At 48.8% G+C, this 17715-nt stretch overlaps 1 long non-coding RNA gene across 1 annotated transcript; it reads left to right on the forward strand.

Moving 5' to 3' along the window:
- The first annotated feature begins 4991 nt into the window (after nt 1–4991).
- Nucleotides 4992–17471, forward strand: LOC146601587 (uncharacterized). Its single transcript, XR_014895251.1, has 3 exons — nt 4992–5055; nt 14406–14482; nt 17384–17471. It is a non-coding gene; the product is annotated as an uncharacterized LOC146601587 (long non-coding RNA).
- Nucleotides 17472–17715: the final 244 nt, after the last annotated feature.

The following is a 17715-nucleotide window of genomic DNA, read 5'->3' on the forward strand; positions in this document are numbered from 1 at the left end:
ATAATTCTCTTGTCCCACCAAGGCTGAATTTGCTGTGCAGAGAGGAAAGGGCTACTTCTTCCTGCTTCAGAGGAAAAACCACTCTCATAGCAATAGCTGTGTGGAACGGGAGGACACTCGTGCCAGCCACATACACCAGGAGATGCTGGAGCCCTGCTGGCAGATGCTAATCAGCTCCCACTGCCTTGCTGTGGCAGGTAGAGTTCGTTAGTGGTGGCTTGTCCTCCAGAGACACATTGAGTGAGAGGCYGAACAGAGGATGCATGAGGCCTGGATTCAGCAGGGGACAAACCCCCAGGAGCCCTGCAACAAGGCTCATGTTTGAGCTTCATCTTGAATGTTGATCGCTTTTGCCACTGGGGCATGAGAAAGTCCATCAAGGAAAGATGCTGCCCCACGAAGGCTTTCAGGCTCAGCAATTAAGTGGGGCTTTTAGGCCATCAGAAACCTGTTTCTTCCACTCAGGATTCAGACTGTATCTATAACATCACCACTGAGTAAGCATAAACCTGGAGCCTTGCTCTGATCTCCCTGCAGAGCCTTATTCCCAGTCTAAAAGCAGGTAACTGCTCAGGTGCTCCCTCAAGCAAAGGTCAGGCAAGTAGCAGTCTGATTTCACGGTATGGCTTGGCCTCAGTTTCTCAGTGTTACCTTGGGCAAATCATTCAGTCTGTGCCTGGGTCAGCTTAAGATGTGGAAATAATCTTCCTTGTCTACCATCTCTTGTCTGCCTGCAGTTGGATTGTATTTGCCCATTTGGACTATAGCTTGGGGATGAAGGCTCTTTCTCTGATTACATTCRTATAATACCTAGCTCTGAGGATCTTTAGGTGCTACCAGAATTCAGTTGATCTGGAATAGTAGGGATTTACTTGCTTTYACTTTTAGCGTCCTGCATACCTACAGTACAACAGGGAAGAAAAGCTTTTTATTTTAARCAAGAAAACAACAATGAAAGCAAAAACACAAGCCAAACTCTCAGCTGTTTGGACCGTGATTGTCTTTCTGGCAGAATGAGGAACAGAGAATAAGAATACTTGAGATTTATTCTTTTCACCACTACAGATTTTGGCAGATTGCTCTCTCTGCCACAGTTTTTCCTAAATAGTTTGGGATCAGCTGRGTTTATTCTCTTACAACAATTGAAGTGATAGAATTGATCTCTTCTGGTGAAAATAAATACAGAAATCCTGAAGCATGACTCCAAAAAACTATGAGCCTGCCAGAAAGCACCATGGTCTAAACATAATGCACTTGGTTTCTCTTTTTTTCAATTGGTTTCTGGGTTTTTAGGGTTCCTGTTGTAGGCATTGCATTGAAGTGACAARGTGGAGAATTTTTAAAAATAGAAACATAATCCCATGACTCCAGGAGCACAGACTTTAAAGAACAACAAATACCTCACGGTGCACTTGCGAGCACAGACATAGCAGCTGACTCAGCTAGCATGGAGATGAACAGCTCCAAGGAGTAGCTGGTGTCCTGCAGAGTCTTATGCATGTGATTCGCTGAAACCAGCGGAATGAATCCCTGTATAGGATGATGCATGTGCATGAGCTTTTGCAGGATTGGGGCCAGTGTCTGCAAAGTACTGTGAGATGCTTGGATGAAACGGGCTACAGAAGCACGAAGTATTGCTTTATTATGATTACTGTGATTATTATCCTTAGGGCTGTCCAATTGTCTTTGTTCAGTGTGAAAATATAAAACCATTTTGGTGCTTTTTAATGTTGTGATACGTAGAAATGCAGAAGGAAAAAAAAACTCCTCCTAACAGTGAGAGAAGGAAAGCAGTCCCTGTGCAATTTGTTACACATCTCATATGCCTCTGACTGCTAGCTGTAGAGATATTTAGAAAGAGTATTTAGTCAAGCCAGTGCACAGCCTCTGGAGTACACGCTTCCGTGCGGTCCATGCTTGGTTGAACCTTTACAGCAGCTTTATGCGTTTTTGACACAGCATTGCAGGAGAGGCTTTGATTATGGAGGATGCCAACTGCACAGAGTGAGGCTAAGATGATTAATCAAATTATTTGAAAAGAGTTCGCCAGAACTGGGAAGTGACCAGTTTCCTTCCTAATCTTCAGATTGAGATGTCAAGTTGGCCTCCAGCTCACAGCACTGAGCTCGCCAGGAGGCAGAGGGTGGAAATAAATCTCCGGCAGTAAACAACCTGGCTAGGCTACACACAGCCGGGAAGGCTGCCGGCTGTCAGGGTGCCGGAGGGAGTGCTCTTAGGTTCTTTGGGTGAGATCACGGAGGACTTGCACATCAGTTAGGAAGGCCAGACATAGTTTCTCTAGGTGCTATGAAGCAAGAATAGCAGACAGTTGTGCCTCAGCTGCCTTCCTCTGACCAGGCTATRGGCAGGGGAAGGGAATGGCCCAGATATATTGCTCTCCTGCAGTTCCAGACTAGCTTCAGGGTATGAGATCCCCTGCTCCAACCTTGATTTTAGGTCCTTACTGAACAGGTGAGGGAAGAAGTGGCCTGGTATGGATAAGCATGAAATTGTTTCTGAATTTGGTGCCTGTGTCAGGTGCTGAGAGGGGCTGGACCTTTGGTTGAGGACTTGTTGGAGAGCTCATGGATGGTGGAGAGGTACAGGCAGGTAGCCGAGGGTGGACAGTGTGGGAGCATGCTGGTGGGGCTGGCAGAGAACTCAGCAAGACAAGAAGTGCGGCTTGGAGCAGAGACACAGCTCAGACTGATGCGCTTTTCTCTTTGGAAACCAGATGGGTTCATCACCCATCTGCTTTTGCTTTCAGTAAGTGTTTTGACTTACTCCCAATTAAAGATGAAGCCAGAAACCCCGTGGGCAGCTCCTTCGTTGCCACGCTGCAGCGTCGCTCGTGCTCCCCGGCACGACGGGCTGGGCGTTCCTGCCCACGGACCAAGCTCTCCGCGGCGCCAGGGAAGCACCCCGTCTCGGCCGTTCAGCGGAGAGCGGGGCAAAGCCGCTCCCTGCGGGCGAAACCGCCTGCCCGCTTCCGCTGAGACCCATGTGCGCGCGCGGCGAAGCGCCGGGGCTGGTAGAGCGGCCGCGGAGCGCCTCGAGATGCCCCGAGCCCTCTGCTCGGAGGCGCCGCGGTCACGTGAACCCATCAGCTGACAGGACGGGATGACTCAGCCAGCAGCTGTCGGGCCCCTAAAATAATGACAAAAACAATTAGCAGTCCAAGCAGTAGCCTCTCCTTAATTATCTCCTCCGAGTTTAATTAACTAGCTAAATTATCAGCAGTAATGTAGGCATTAATTATGTCAAATTACAGTGTAAAAATCACAAAGTGTGGAAAATGTCAATTCAGCTGTGCTCACCTGCCGGGCTGAGCTGAGCGCCGGTGACAGAGGCTCAGCCCGGCACCGGCGAAGGGGTTGCTCCCTCCTTCCCGGAGAAAATCCCACCCTCGCGGCCGCGCTTGGCGAGGGGGACGGGGGCCGCCGCGCGCTCTGCAGCCGGGGGCYGAGCCGGTGCCGAGCTTTTTGGTCCAGAGCGGTCGGGGACTGCCTCGACTGGAGCCCGAGCGGAGAGGCTGGAGTGTTTTGGCTCTGGTGGAGGGAGGGGAAGGAGCGTGGCTCCCCAAACCAGATGGCTTGGATGCTGAATTATTAAATTATGAATATTAATACAAATCAGACACRGAAGAGGTAATAATTTTGCTGCCCTACAGAAATAATTAACATAATTTTGATAAATTACATGATAAGAGAATCTCAAAATTGAGGTAGATTTATCTTAATTAATATCTTGGACTTGCTCCGAAAGGTAAATTGTTCCACTGGGGACCAGGGAAGGGTGAAGGGGCCCCTGGCTCCAAGAGTCAGACCCGTTCCCGGGTTTGGCGCTCTGTTGCCGCATTTGCGTGGGGAGGATGGTGGCAGCCGGGTCCCTGTCGCAGGCTGCGTCGCAGGCTCTGCTGTGGCTCCACAGCGCCGGGGTGCCAGGCATGGCASTGGTACCCAGGCTAGGAAGTATCTCTCACTGCCCTCTATGCTCCCTGGGTAGCTTCTGGAAGCTAGGGGTACACCATCAAATACCACTAGCTTTGCGTGACTATAGCGCTTGCGTGAATATACGAAAGCTATGGGGCTTCCTGCAGGAGAGACCTTTTGGGATCTCTCTTGTATGAATCCACACCAGCACATCCATGCACATGTCTGTGCTTCCCTGCTCCCAAGCGCACACCTCTGTCCAGTTGTCAACACCTGGATGATGTTTTACTTGTGTGCCCCAGCAATCCTCGCATGCCAGCACACACCTGCATCCAGTTGCTAAACTGTGTCCGTGCCAGGAGGGAGTTCAGCGTTATTCCCATGCCTCCAGAGGCACAAAATGATTGAGTGACTTCAAGGTTATGCACATCTGTCAGAGAGCAGAGATTTGAATTTGCACCTTTGAATTCCTGGGTGCCAAGTACCACCCTGCCCTGCAGCTTAACAGGTCCTTTGCATGGGTAGTACAGAGCTTGTGCTGAGGTTTGAGCCCCTTGGATAAATGTCTTTACTAGACACTGGTGCCCAAGTTCCCCTTAGCTTTGCTTGGGGTATGTGAGCTTGAGCACATAGACCTTGCTGCAAAATGCCTGCTCTATACCTGCATTTGTGTAACTGGAGATACAAGTGGTTAGTGGCTTGCTTGCTTTCACAGTTCATGAAATAGTGTAGACTTTTGCCTTTGTCCGGCTATAGCCAAGGACTGTGCTGTTGGGTAAAACTGTGTATGCTTTCTATGCTTGCACACGTGGGTTTTTTTTTGTTTTTTTTTTAATCCTTTCCAGTGTATCATTTGTTAACACCTTTGCTTACATGCTGAGAACAGAGCATCCTGCAGCGCTGGGTGAAGTTCTTCCTCACAGGGTCAACAGAGCAATATCAGTGCTGAGTGTCTCWGATTACACAGCACCTAAGGGACCGRGTATGGCTGGGTASTGAGTGAATGGAGGCATAGCAGACAGGTACTGTTTGTTCCTTTTTTGTAGATGAAACACAAAGAACTGTACGTGGCTGAACTCCTGAAGTCAGCAGGGACCTGCCAGGGTGGATGTTAACTTGAAAGGTAGGAGAACATTCAGTTATCAAGTGATTCTCTTCACCATCCATGATTGCACTGTTTGGGCTGCTTTGTTGCTATACCATGTTGCTGCTTTTCCTTGGCCTGTAACAGCCTGCGTGAATCCATAGAGGCCCGTGTCCCACTCCAAGTGTCTGTTCAATGAACGGGCAATGTCCTTCCCCTTTCCCGAGCTGTGGTTATTGCCAGGGTCTATGTCTCAGTGTTGCTGCTGTTCAGCCTGCTGCCTAAAGGTGTAAATCAGTCTGAAAAGGGTATAGGAATGGAGTGTGGAAATTGCTCTTTATTGAATAAAATCTTGTACTCAAATTCCAGCATCATCTGAGAGAATGTAACCCTATAGTTTCAACAGAGGTGCAGCCCAGAGCAGAATCTGAAATAGTGATTTAATCACCAAAGCAATGTACATCCCCAAAATGTAGGCGGTACATATGTTGGTATGGGTATGCATATGGAGATTGTTTATATCTTGTGGCATCAAAACTGCAATTCAAATTAGAGGGCTAACTGCAAAATTAACGGAGATTATGCTTTACAATGACATTTTTGCAATACTAGTTCAAGCAATCTAGAAGAAGACGTTGTCTGCACATTAATGCTGTCCATTTAAATGTCCTGAATGGTAGTTCTACTGCAGCAATATTTGTAGCCTGGTTACATTTCAAGTGTGTGTCTGCTGAAGCAGTTTATAGCTCGGTTACTTGATATATTTCTGACATGGGTGAATGGAGGGGAAGAGTACAAGGAACGGCCAAGAGAGGCCTTTCTCAGGAGACTTTGGTCTTGGTCTTAGCTGAAGAGGTTTTTAGATTCACATCCATGCATTTGCCAGCTTAATTGGCAAAAGGTTTAATTTTTCAGAAGGGTTAGAAATCTTGTTGATCTGTTCCCACGGGCAGTATTTAAAGCCTCAAACGCTTTCCTTTTTCAAAGAGCTGTACAAGCGTTAACTAATACAGCCCCAGTTAAGTGTAATCTCTAGATGGGGAAGTAGAGTCACACTCCATATGACTCCTTTAGTTCYTGGATCCCTGTCCTGTGCTTAATCCAAAAGACACTTTCATCTAATTTGAGCRTTCCCTGCTCTTTCTGAATCTCCTGGCCCTGCAGCTGTAAAACTGAGCTGAGTTGTGGTATTTCCTATTTTGGCTCGGTAGAAAATAACCAGGAGCAAAATTCCCAGGCCACTGATAGTGGCAAGCCAAGGAGCAAATGTTCCAGCAGGCTAGAAGTGAGGAGGTGTGCAGAAGGGCAAGGAAATGGGAAAGCAGTTCCCTAACTCTTGGAAAATTGATGCAGCCTCAGTCTGAGATTTGAGCTAAATCTCATTGTGGTGGTTGAGTTTGCAGCATGTTACCTGCTCCTCCTTTCAGTATTTGTAATTCCTGAATTCCTGGGCCCAGATCACATCCCTTCGTGCCAGTGGTTATCTYCAGTGCCTCCTCCTGCACCAGCTTCTCCCCACTTCCCTCCTCTATAGCAGGTGGTTGAGCAGGGACAAAAGTTCATGAACCTGCTGAGTCCCTGTTATCTCAGGGCTGATAAAATAAAGCATTTTGACCCTTCCTGCATCCAAATGGGACTAGGGGTGATGATCTAGGAGTATAAGGAAGATTCCTGGGAACACAAGGAGCAGTAGTAACCTTCACTGGAAATATAATTTATGGAAAATATACAGCAGCAGAGTCTCTGTCTTACWGGGAGCTTTCAAATAAGGACTGAGAGTGCTGCAGCCATAGTTTAAGGAGTGAAGCTCTTTTAAGGAGCTGTTATTGAGCATTTTTCTCTATCAGTGTTCACTTGGAGATGTTATTACTCTGCACTATTTAGTAAACTGAGAGAAGACTTACTGCAATCCTACCTGGCCGTGGCTAGTGTGACGCCAAGCCCCAGCTACATTAGTGGTGCAGAGCAGCCTGGTGGCAGGGATGGAGCAAACCTGCACRGGCCCACCTATGCTGCACAGCTGTCCCCACGGGTGAATGGCTTTTGTTCCCCCCCAGATGGCCGTTTGGAGAGAGGGAGGGTGGAGGCTGCTGAAAGGAGGAACTGGTTTAACACAGGGTCCAAGGTCGTGTCTCATGTGCACCTCGTCAGACCCRCAGTGCTGCTAGTGCTGCCAGCAGCCCCGGTGGTGTGCAGTGGTTCAGATGGCAAAGGCGGATGTGAAACTACATGTCTGGACAGTGCTGAAAATAATGTTAAAACAAGGGGAACCCCACTGAGGAGTAATGAATGTGGCTCTGTTCCACCAGCTTCCCTCAGCTGGACCCTGCCAGGACTTGTCCGGGTTCACAGATCGCCAGGCGACCTGCTGCAGCCAGCTGTGCAGCCCGGCCTCGTGTGCATACTGATGGACACCGCGGCGTGGGCGAGCAGGGCCGGCACCTCGACACCCTGCACAGCAGCAGCAACCTGGAGATTTGRTTACTTATCTAGATGCTGTCCTTGTGGTGGCAAGCTAGTCTCTGGGCTGTAGTCTTGGGGGGAATTCCCTGTGTGCTCCATACTATATAGTTCCAGAAGTGTTTTGGGGAGCTGAGGGTTGTATGAGTCTCATGCTGTGCATAGATGTATGCATGCACACACGCATGCATGGACAGACGGACAGCAATGCCTGCTGCATCTAAGAATTCAATTTGAATTCAGCCTTAACCCCTTCGCTGCTGCAGTCACTCAGTAGCCTGTTTGGTCCCTTAGCTCCAGACTTCCCTTGTAGGCTGAGGAGACAAGTCCTGTAGCTCATACTGACTAGACTAGAGATGAAGGAGCATACTAACCGCTGTGCTTTGACTATGCAGTAGAAATAGGAAGGATATGACTGGGCCTGGGGAGTTAAATTGTTTGACTCTRAAGGTGGGGGTTGAAGAAAGGAACTCTAAATGCAATGAGATAACAAAGGAGGGACTTTATGAGGTCTTAGTGGAATAAATGTCTGATAGATGGTGGGGGGATGTTTGAGATATGGGAGGTTTCCTGAGGGGAGTTATCTAACAAGCTAGCCAAAGCCAGCGTGAGTGAGAGGGGCTGGAAGGAATCCATCCTTCARACAACAAACCATGAGTTGTAGGAGGAGAGTGCAGAACATGGAGGACTCTGAAGCAGGGGAAGAGGTGTACACGTATGGAGAAAGGGGTTCATATGTTCCTTTGACTACCTGCTTCTGCTTGTGCTATGAGGAAAGGCATATGGGGTTAAAGGGCATTTGGATGGGGTGAAGGAGGGCTAAGCTGAGCCACGTGCCGCGTTGCGGGAGCCAGCCCTGCTCCCCGTGCTGCAGAGAGGCTGGGCTGCAGAGCTGTTTCCCTGGAGGGAGCAGCTAGCCACAAGCCCCAGCCTCGCATGTGTGCCAGGGAGGTGGAGGGGAAGCAGAGCTGCAGGGRGGTTTATCCCTGAGAGGTCTCATGGATTGGGACTTAACCCAAAACAGGTTGCAGGCTATCAAGAGAGGAGACCTTCCCCAGGGAGGTGGCAATGGGCTTTGTTCTGGGTGAGGTTTTCCAAAGTCTCCTGTGATATTATTTGGATTTGCACTGAGCCTCAGGACACCTYGGTACAACTTCCCACACTGACGCTGAGCTGCTGGCTTATGTTGGGCATGCTCTCTCTTCTGTCTGCCCCTGCTTCCCTCCTTGCTGCCTGACTCTGCAGCCTGTTCAGAATAAGCACTCTGGGGAGGAAGGGCTATTTCTCACATGCTGGATGGGCAGTGTCTTGTGGGGTGGCTTCTTGCTGGCAATGTGCTGCCTAACATACCACCACAGTCAATGCAAGGTGCCCAGTTCACCCAGAGGTGTGAGACACGCGTCAAGGTCTGCAGACAGCAAGCATGCTAGAGGAGGACATAGCAGCCGTGCACACGCATGTGCACGTGTATGAAAGTGAGCAAGATTACACCTGGGAGAACATGTCCATCTTGGTAGGTGGTGGAAATCCTGTCCCTACCCTTCTCTTTCAACCTCCTTTTTCCTAGGGCTGAAGAAGACTCTTCTTCAGTGGGGGGACTTGTTCTCCTTCTGCCCTTTGTGGTGTGCTATTTCCACTTTGTTTCAGGTTTCTCCTCTGTTGGGACTCTGAGCCTTTCTGTTCCCCAGTAATTATATAATTACTTCACAACATGCTGCAGGAATAGTCAGGGAGATGGCTACAGCTAGCACAACAATGGTGACAAGTAAAACATTAATTTCTGGAGTTCTTTTAATTAATTCATCAGGAATCGTGCTGTGCGGGATGATTACGTTAAAGTGTTTAATTACAAATTTATATGTAATGATGCACTTTAATTACTTTGGACTGGTACAATATTATTGGGCCCTTTTCCCAAGATTCCTGGCACTGGATTTGGGTTGCACATAAGCAGTGCCATGGATGCTTATGCTTCTAAATTATTTACATGGCATGGGAGAAATCCGGTTCTGATTGATGAGTGAAAATTCTCTCCTTAGCTGAATGGAAACAAGTACCATGGGGAATCTGGAGAAGGAAGGTCAAAGTAGTATGTGTGTGTCAGGCAGAACATCAGGACATTTTTTGTTGGAAGAATCGAGGTTAATCTGGTGGAAACTGAAGTGATAGAGAGCCAGGCACGATAAATATTTATCAAAGGGACTGGTGTCAGGATTCTGGTTCACAGACACAAATATATCCCAGTCAGATCTCACAAAGCGTTAAGAGATGATGCTGCAAGCAGCTCCCACTAAGTGAGAAGGGTCATTTTCTTCCTCTCCAGTCCTTTTGCCTCATCTCCCTTTCCTTTGTCTTTCCTGTCTTTGTATGTCTGTGTGTGTGTGTGTGCATGCTCGGTTTCTTTCCCTTTAGGCTCTCTTTCTCCTCTCATCCCGTCTCTGTTTGCCTCTGTGCATGGGGAGCATCTGTCATTCTTCTTTCCCTTTGTCAGTGCTCTCTCAGGCTAGACAGACCATATAGAGATTGTCGTGCGCTATTATAAAGGCCTGCAAGCTACAGTGCTTGAAGTTAAGTTTGGGGTTGGCCTATCTTTAAGCTGCTGTACATGCAAAATAACCACTAGTACAGTACAATATGTGAAATATATGTAACTGTGCTGCATAGAGTAATCTATACAAACCCAGGGAAACAGCAGTGCTTGTGCTGTCAARTGCAAAACCCAAATGTGCTTTGGGCTGTGCTCTGTTCAGGGCAGGCAGCACCTTTTTGTCGTGGGTTTGGAGCCTCTGGCACATTGGGCTCTGGAGAGAGTATCCATTTTGTTTTGCTTGAGTTTGGAGTGCAGGATCTAGCAAGGAGTAGATCACATAATTTCCTCTTTAAAAAGAGGAGGGAAATAGAAACCAGCTTTGGATGTGCTATGCYGATGAACCACAGCAGATAAATGGGTGAGATCTAGTGTATGGTCACTGACACTTTTCTTACTGTGGGCTTCTATCATTAAAATTGCAACAAGAATTTGCTGGCAAATAGAAGCAAATGGTCCCGGTGAGATGCTCCCCTTGCTATGTGCCACTGCAGCGGTGACTTTGTACRTTTATTTCTAGTGTAGTTGCATGCACAGTTGATGCAGGGCTTTGCACAGCGTTGCAGGATCCTGAGGCCCAAGCCGCTTAGTTGCATTACTGGCTTTCCAAACTAAAAAGTCAGTAGCAGTAGCTAATGTAGCACTGTCTCTTTGTGTGGCCATAAGTTACTTCTACYGGCTGGGAGAGCCAGTCCCTGATGGGCTGATTGACTGAGGAAAGGTGGCAGCTTTCTCAAGAAGAAGWGCCAGGCCGGAGCCAAGGTGGTATTCCTTCACCGTGGTCCTCTAAGGGGAGCGAGGTCTCCCCTTGCTGCCCTGCTCAGCTGAGCTGGCCCTGTCCGAGCTCACAGCCTCACAGGTGTGCAGAGYGGTTGTGTAAATGCTGCTCGGTGACCGCAGCTAAGACAAGCAGAGCAGCTCATTGCCAGGGTGATTGCGGCACGAACCTTAAGGTGAAGGGTACGGGCTCACCGAGTCCCGTTTGAGGGGCTTGGTGTTAATCTGGTGGATTATCAGACAGGCAATGTGTGTGAAGATGGCAGCAAAATGGGAAGCCGTAAGAAGTAATTTCCTGTGACGTTCCCAACGTGAGATTGAACACTCCGTGCTGCCAGTGTTGCACTGTCAACTGTACGCAGCTCCCGGGGCTATGACGTTGCCTTCCAAAAGGGGTTAGAGATACTACAACAGACAGTCTCGGTCTTTTGCCTTTAGCAGGGGTCACAGGGGGGKTTAAATGCCCTCCTGACAGAGCAGGCTGTGTGTGCTCCGGCTATCCTGTGCTTYGCAGCTCTGACACAGGCCTGCAGCTCGGCTGGAACACAGGACAGAGGGACTGCAGTGGCACCGGGCATTGGTAGGGTCGTTTTCTAGTGTTAGTATGGATCCACATTTGTGATCTGAGCGTGGTCTGTCCAGAGCTGAACTCAGATCCTGGCCGTCACCACTCACAGTGAAGACTGAAAAAGGAGGTGTCGTGGCCCTGTCCTCCAAGAAAGCTGGGCACATGGGATAAATTCTTGTTTGAACTGCAGCATATCCGTATTTGGATCCTACCCCTGCTGCAGTGTGTGGGGTGCCCGTGCTCAGCAAGCAGGTGGCTAACAACTAACRCACACGAGAAGTTTTGGGAAAGTGAGGCTGTCAGTGGTCCTTGCATGGTAAGTAAACCAGAGAGTCTTGTAGGGAGCTAAAATATACATCGCCCTTCTGGCTCACAACAACTGCTACTCCTTAASATGCTATAGGTAGGTAAGGGGGGAATAAAACCTTTTATTTCTTTGGACAGGCTTGCCCTTTGCAAGCCAGCTCATTCTAGAAAGTTTTGTGTCTTATACRTCTCCTCCTGTGACAGTCACGCTTTGCAAAAGCCATCCCTGCAGGCAGTCCTCGACGGCAGCAATAGTCCCATGTTGCACGGCAGGGGAGAAACACTTCTCCCCCCAAAGTTTCCAGTGTCTCTTTACACTTGTATTTGTAAAATGYGATGGTGTTGTGGCAGGAAGCTGGGAACTTTGGACGTTTCAGCATGTGCAGAAGTACTTCGTACTGGAGCTCAGGTGTTTCCAAACCCGAGCAGCGCATTTGGGAGCGCTGAGGTGCTGGTCTTTTCCTGATTGCTGTCAGACCAAAGGGCTTTGAAACCTAGCACATGGAGCAGGACTCTCTAGAGGATGGGTGGGAGGCAGGGCTATGATCGAGGCATAGGCARAATGTGCAGGCATCAGGAGGAGCACGCCCAAGCAGACTCGCATACATCCCGAGAGCCCGGTACTCCAGGACAGATGTACTCTGCAGATGTTTGCAATAGTGGTGGAGCTGAGTGGTGGAGTTTGTTATACTGCCGTTCAGACTTCAAATGCCTTTTTTTCTCTTTTTTTTCTCTGACATTGGTCCAGACAGCCAGAAATTGTTTGAGTGCTGGTACTTTTCATGGCAGGAGGAAAAAGAAAGGATGCTGTATAAATTCCCTCCTTTCCCAGGCGTGCTGTGCTGCTCGGAGAAATGCTGCCGCGCAGCCTGACGCTGAGGCACAGGAGTAGGTTTCCAGGGAAGATCTCTTCAGCAGGGAGGGTAACTCGTAACTCTGCTATAAATAACGACTGTTCGTGGCCTTTCTGTGGCCTGTGTTGTGTTGGTTCAGAAACTGGAAGCAGAGGCCTTTGCCTTGCAGCGTGCGTTCGAGCCCAGCCAGACCGCGGCCGYGTTGTGCTGGGAAGGTCGTCCGCAGCACCGAGGAGCAAAGGTCTCGTATAAGGAGATGTGCTGCCGTGTCCCCACCGCCCCGCGCACCCGCTGCTGGGGAAGGGACCCGGTGCTGGAGGAGCTGGGGGGCCGCAGGGAGGGGATGGAGAAGGGGCCCGAGCTGTCGTGCCGCGGATGAGGGTTGTTGAAGGCAGCGTGGGCTCTGCTTCCTCCCGTCCCAGCTGTCGCCAGCACGGTAGCAAAGGCCCAGCAAGACTCCCGTTGCCCCGGGCCCTTCTCCGCATCCCCGTCCCCGCGCGAGCACCTCGGCCGCGGGGAGAAGCCGCCGCCGAGCGGAGCGGGGCCGGCGCCTGCCTGCCTGCCGGCCGGCCGGGCTGCCTGCGCGGGGAATGGTTCCTCGGTGCCAGGGCTGCCAATGCCAGATGGTGTTTGCGAGCGGCGCCAGGTCCCGGCTGAGCGCTGCCCGGCGAGACGCGCGCAGAAGCTGCCGCTGCAGCCGGCGCTGCCAAACCAACGGCATATGCTCCGCGCTGCCCTGCACCTGTCGACGGGCAGCCTCGGCGCGCGTGGCGCCGGCTCGGAGGAAGGAGGAGAATCTCGGCCCCATCTGGAAAGAATTTAATGGATAAACAACAGTGGTGAAACCGGAGGAAAAAAAAAAAAATAAAATAAAGGCGATGGCGCGGAGGGGCTCGTGGCCGCCGGGGAGGGTGGCGGCGGGTGCAGCAGCGCTGGGGACGGGGAGGCGAGCGGCACTGATGGCGCGGGCGGCGGGGCGCGCCGAAAGCCGGCCGGTCATAAACGAAAGGGAAACTCCTAGGCGATACTCGACTTTTCCTTTTAGTCAGGAGAAGACCTCGAAGGATCACAGACAAAATTGACGGGGGAATATACTTTCTGCCTGCTTTGAATTTGCTTTGGTAAACTATATACTCACCCTGGGCTCCGTTCTGTAATTTATTGAGAGGAACCAGACTGGAAACCAGATTCATACTGTGAATAATTTCTAACATCATTGTAATCTATCACTGGGAGACAAGGCACTTCGTTTCTCTGAAAAATTATTTTTATAGTTGGCTTAGGAACAACAAAAATTATTGTTATTAATTTAATAACTACTTATGTAAGGCCTTTCATTCATGGCTTAGAAAGCATTTTGCACGTGAGTCAATAGATATTAGCTGCATCTCAAGGAAAGGGAAACTGAGGCACGGGTTTCTTCCATGCCTTGTTCTGCCTTACACAAGCAGGCAGTGTCCTCACTTCTAGAACACAGCTTTAACTTCCAGATGTCACTGCCCTTTCTGTATTTCTAATACATTTGAGGTTTTAATGGCAATGAAGGAGCAGATCAATGTTGTTCTTTGTTTTTTTTTTTTTTTTTTTTTAATTTGGGTCCAGTTTGGCTCACAAAATTATTAAGAAAAATCCATGAAGAAATGACCCTTGTCATACTATGACCACTAATTCTGATGTCCAGGTCTTCTCCTGTGTATTCCAACTCAGCATCCTGAGAGAGCAGTGTCACGGAAACAACTAAAAAGTCTCACCTTGGAGAAAGCAACTGCAATGTTTCCTCCATTTGCTTCTAAGATAAGTGAGGGAGAAATTTAAAAGCCTTCCATCTCTTTCCCAGACTGGCTCTGCAGTGTCCTCTCTGACTGACTACGGGGAAATCTATGCATGGATGTGCAAAGCAGGACCCGTGCTCAGGTGAGCCTCCGCTGCAGCTCTGAACCAGTAGATCCATGGGGTGCCCGAGGACATCCTCTGGTGGTCAGACTGGTGCCAGCTTAGCTCCATGCAAAAAGCTTACCACGCCGGGGTGGAGAAGTGTCACTTAGCACCAGAGAGCAGCAGAGACCTGCCTCTGCAAACACACCRTGGGGGGCCAAGCCTGAGGCTTGTGGATCAGCCAAGCTCGTATGGAGGATGTTGCAATGTCTCACAGTCACCTGGAGCTCTCTGCTGTTYAGGCCATGTGCAAACTAAACATGGTTGTTTTTCATGTTTTGGATAGATGTCAATTAATTGTAATTCAGAGAGTGAAACTACTCTAGGTAGTAATTGCATTTTTATGTGGAAATGGTGTAAACTTTATGCATACATTGTTTGAGACACGATTTTACCTGTAATGAAGGAGTTCTTCATTTGAACTTTATCTCTCTGTCTCTTAATTTCTTGCTTTGTTGCAAGAATAATGATATTTAACATTTATAGAGTATTTTGCRTCTTCAAAGTCCATTTGCAGACATTAACTAATGATGCCTTGGATCCCTCCCATGAAGGGAGGAGTATGGCAGCATTATCTGCACCTGCCAATGGAAAACTTGAGGCAAGAGAGGAAGTAGGGCCACATCAGGACTAGAAGTTGGGCTTCCCCGGCCAGACCCAGGCTGTATGGCAAGCATCATCCCTCAGTCTTTCTGCCTTGGCCTCACATAGTTCATTCTTCATGTAAAATGTTCTTTTTTCCACAAAGAAAAGTGGGTAAAAGAAATCAGAATGACCCCCTTCAGTTTTTTTTTCTACCAGGGAGACTTGGCTTTTGCAGCACTTTTCTTTTTCTTCTTTTTTTTTCACAATGAAAAATTTTTAGAGCACAGTCATGTTCCTTAATCCTCTATAGCAGTAATATAATCTACATTTGTACAGAGCCATTCAACCTGAATTATCCCAGAGCACTGGAGAYGACATGCCAACAATGCACAGTGAGATATCCACCCACCCCACATATTTGGCCAATTCTAGCTAAAACACAGTGACACAGCCCCATGGCCAGGTTGGGTGGGGTGAGCACAGGAGCACATCTAAATGAAGGCCTTTAAGAAAACKCCCCCATCTGCTCAATTTGCTGTGCAGAAGTCAGACGCGTAGGATTTACTGTGTAGCAGTTCCAACAAGTTCATGCAATGTCTACATATCCCTGAAAAATCCTTTTTTCCYCTTGGAAAGAATTTCCAGAAAGAGAAGGAAGATGCACTGGAAGAAGCGTGGAGGGTGGCAGTCCTCACTGGCAGTGGTGGTATTTAATTATTCAGTAGCCCTCTGGGACTGAACTGTTACCATTAAATTTGGAGAAATTCCATTTTGCATTCCAATGGAAAAACATTGGAAAATTTTATGCCACTAGGTCTGTCATCTTTGCCTGCAGAAACTGGAGAGGGCAGCAGCCAGCAGCTCTGAGAAACTGTGCCTTCTGCGGGAAGAGCCATAGAGATGCAGGGCCCATGTAGCTCTTTTTTCCCCTCTTTTTCTCCTGCCTCCCAGGACTTTCTGGGGCGATGGTTTCACTCCATTGCTGGGTGAGCAAGCCAACAGATGGCACTGTGCTGTTGCCTAAAAGCTCCRACCAGGCTTGCCAGAGGCCCAGGCCCAGCCTGAGTTACACATCTCTCTCCAGGTTGCCCAAATTCTTGACGCTGAAAAATCATTGCACTTTGTGGAAGTTCTTCCCCCCCTGCACAAAGCCAGCCAGCACAGGCCAGGCTGTGCAAARACAGCACTTCAGCGCTGGGCTGCCTCAGCACCAGGCACATGGGATGCAACGGGCTTGGCTTGGCCCTCCTCTGACAGTGCTGGGAGAGTCGGACTCAAATGCCCGTCAAGATAATTTTGCTCCTTTTGTCCTCCGTGGAAGCAGCCRCGAGCACAGCAGACACCCTCAGTGCTATTTCTGTGCCCAGCTGAGGAAATCAATTGTGGTCAATCACACAGAGTTGATTAGTTTGGCAGGAATCACTGAGACTTTGTTGGAGGGGTGGTTGGATCAGCTGGTTGCCCTCATCTGGAGTTTAACTTTAGCCCCAGGGGTTCCTGCTGTTCAGGAACAGCAGAGCAGAGGTGAAGGATGGGGTGATGCTAGAGGTGGTTCCTAGTAGTAAAATCCTGCCTGTTCTTTTCATCAAGCCTCATCAGTGCAAAAATGCCCTTTATTTTACGTGTCCKAGAGCTTTGCTGCTCTAAGAACAGGAAACATTCCAGAGCCTCTTGCAATAGATTCGTACTTCACAGCAGAATTGGGCTGGTGCTTTGGAGTGAGTTATCTCTACACCTCAAAACACTTCTGTTTTTCAAACTGAATCTCAAATTCATTTCCAGTCCTGCATTACTAAGTCTTTTAAGTCCTGTGGAGGCATTTGCCACTGTTTCCAGCCTTGTGTCCTGGTCAATATCTCCTATAGACATCGTTCCTGGGCTGTGCTCCCTCATTTCCAGACCTTAACGAAGAACCAGGCCTTGTGCTCCCTGAGATCTCTTCTTCATCCTATGATGATACTGCATCTTCTGTTCAGCTGTAAGGATCTGTAATGGCAATGGAGAAAGCTGGACTYCAGATGCAACACTGGGAACTAGTCTTACCTAGGAGCTACGTCTGAACAGATTTGTCTGTCAGRCTGATCATAGAAACTCAGAAACATGGCATGATTTTCTTGCCTTAAGGCACAGARCCTTTTCTAGGGAGTAGGACTGGCAGTAGAGCTGCTCACAGGGTCCTAGCAGTGAGTGTGAACCACATTCTGCATGACAGTATCTCCACATCACCTTCTTAAAACTTGTTGTTCTCTCCCCAACTCCCCACCCGTTTTTTTTTTTTTTTTTTCCATCTGTCAGAGTCCAATCCAGTAGAGGTATGCAGAGATGACTGCAAAGTCCTGAGCAGCCTCATCTCTTGTGGAGACCCTGTGCGCTCCTGTGACGTGCTCAGCATTCCTGCTGCACTCAGCTTCGTCTCCGCACWCAGCTGTCTTGACCTGCTGCCATGTGATGCTGCTTTTCAAATTGCTGAAGTCAGATTAGGGTAAGTACGTATATTAGGCTGACCTATACCTTGTCAATCTTTACATCATTTGAAGCCATTTGAGCCTATTCATTCATAACAAGAGCCCTATTGATTGAATAATCTCTATTATTAGCRTTTGGGTGAACTTACCCTTTATTTTATT

Source organism: Rhea americana, unplaced genomic scaffold (assembly GCF_003343005.1).
Source record: "Rhea americana isolate MKP2758 unplaced genomic scaffold, rheAme1 scaffold_10, whole genome shotgun sequence".
Classification (NCBI taxonomy): domain Eukaryota; kingdom Metazoa; phylum Chordata; class Aves; order Rheiformes; family Rheidae; genus Rhea; species Rhea americana.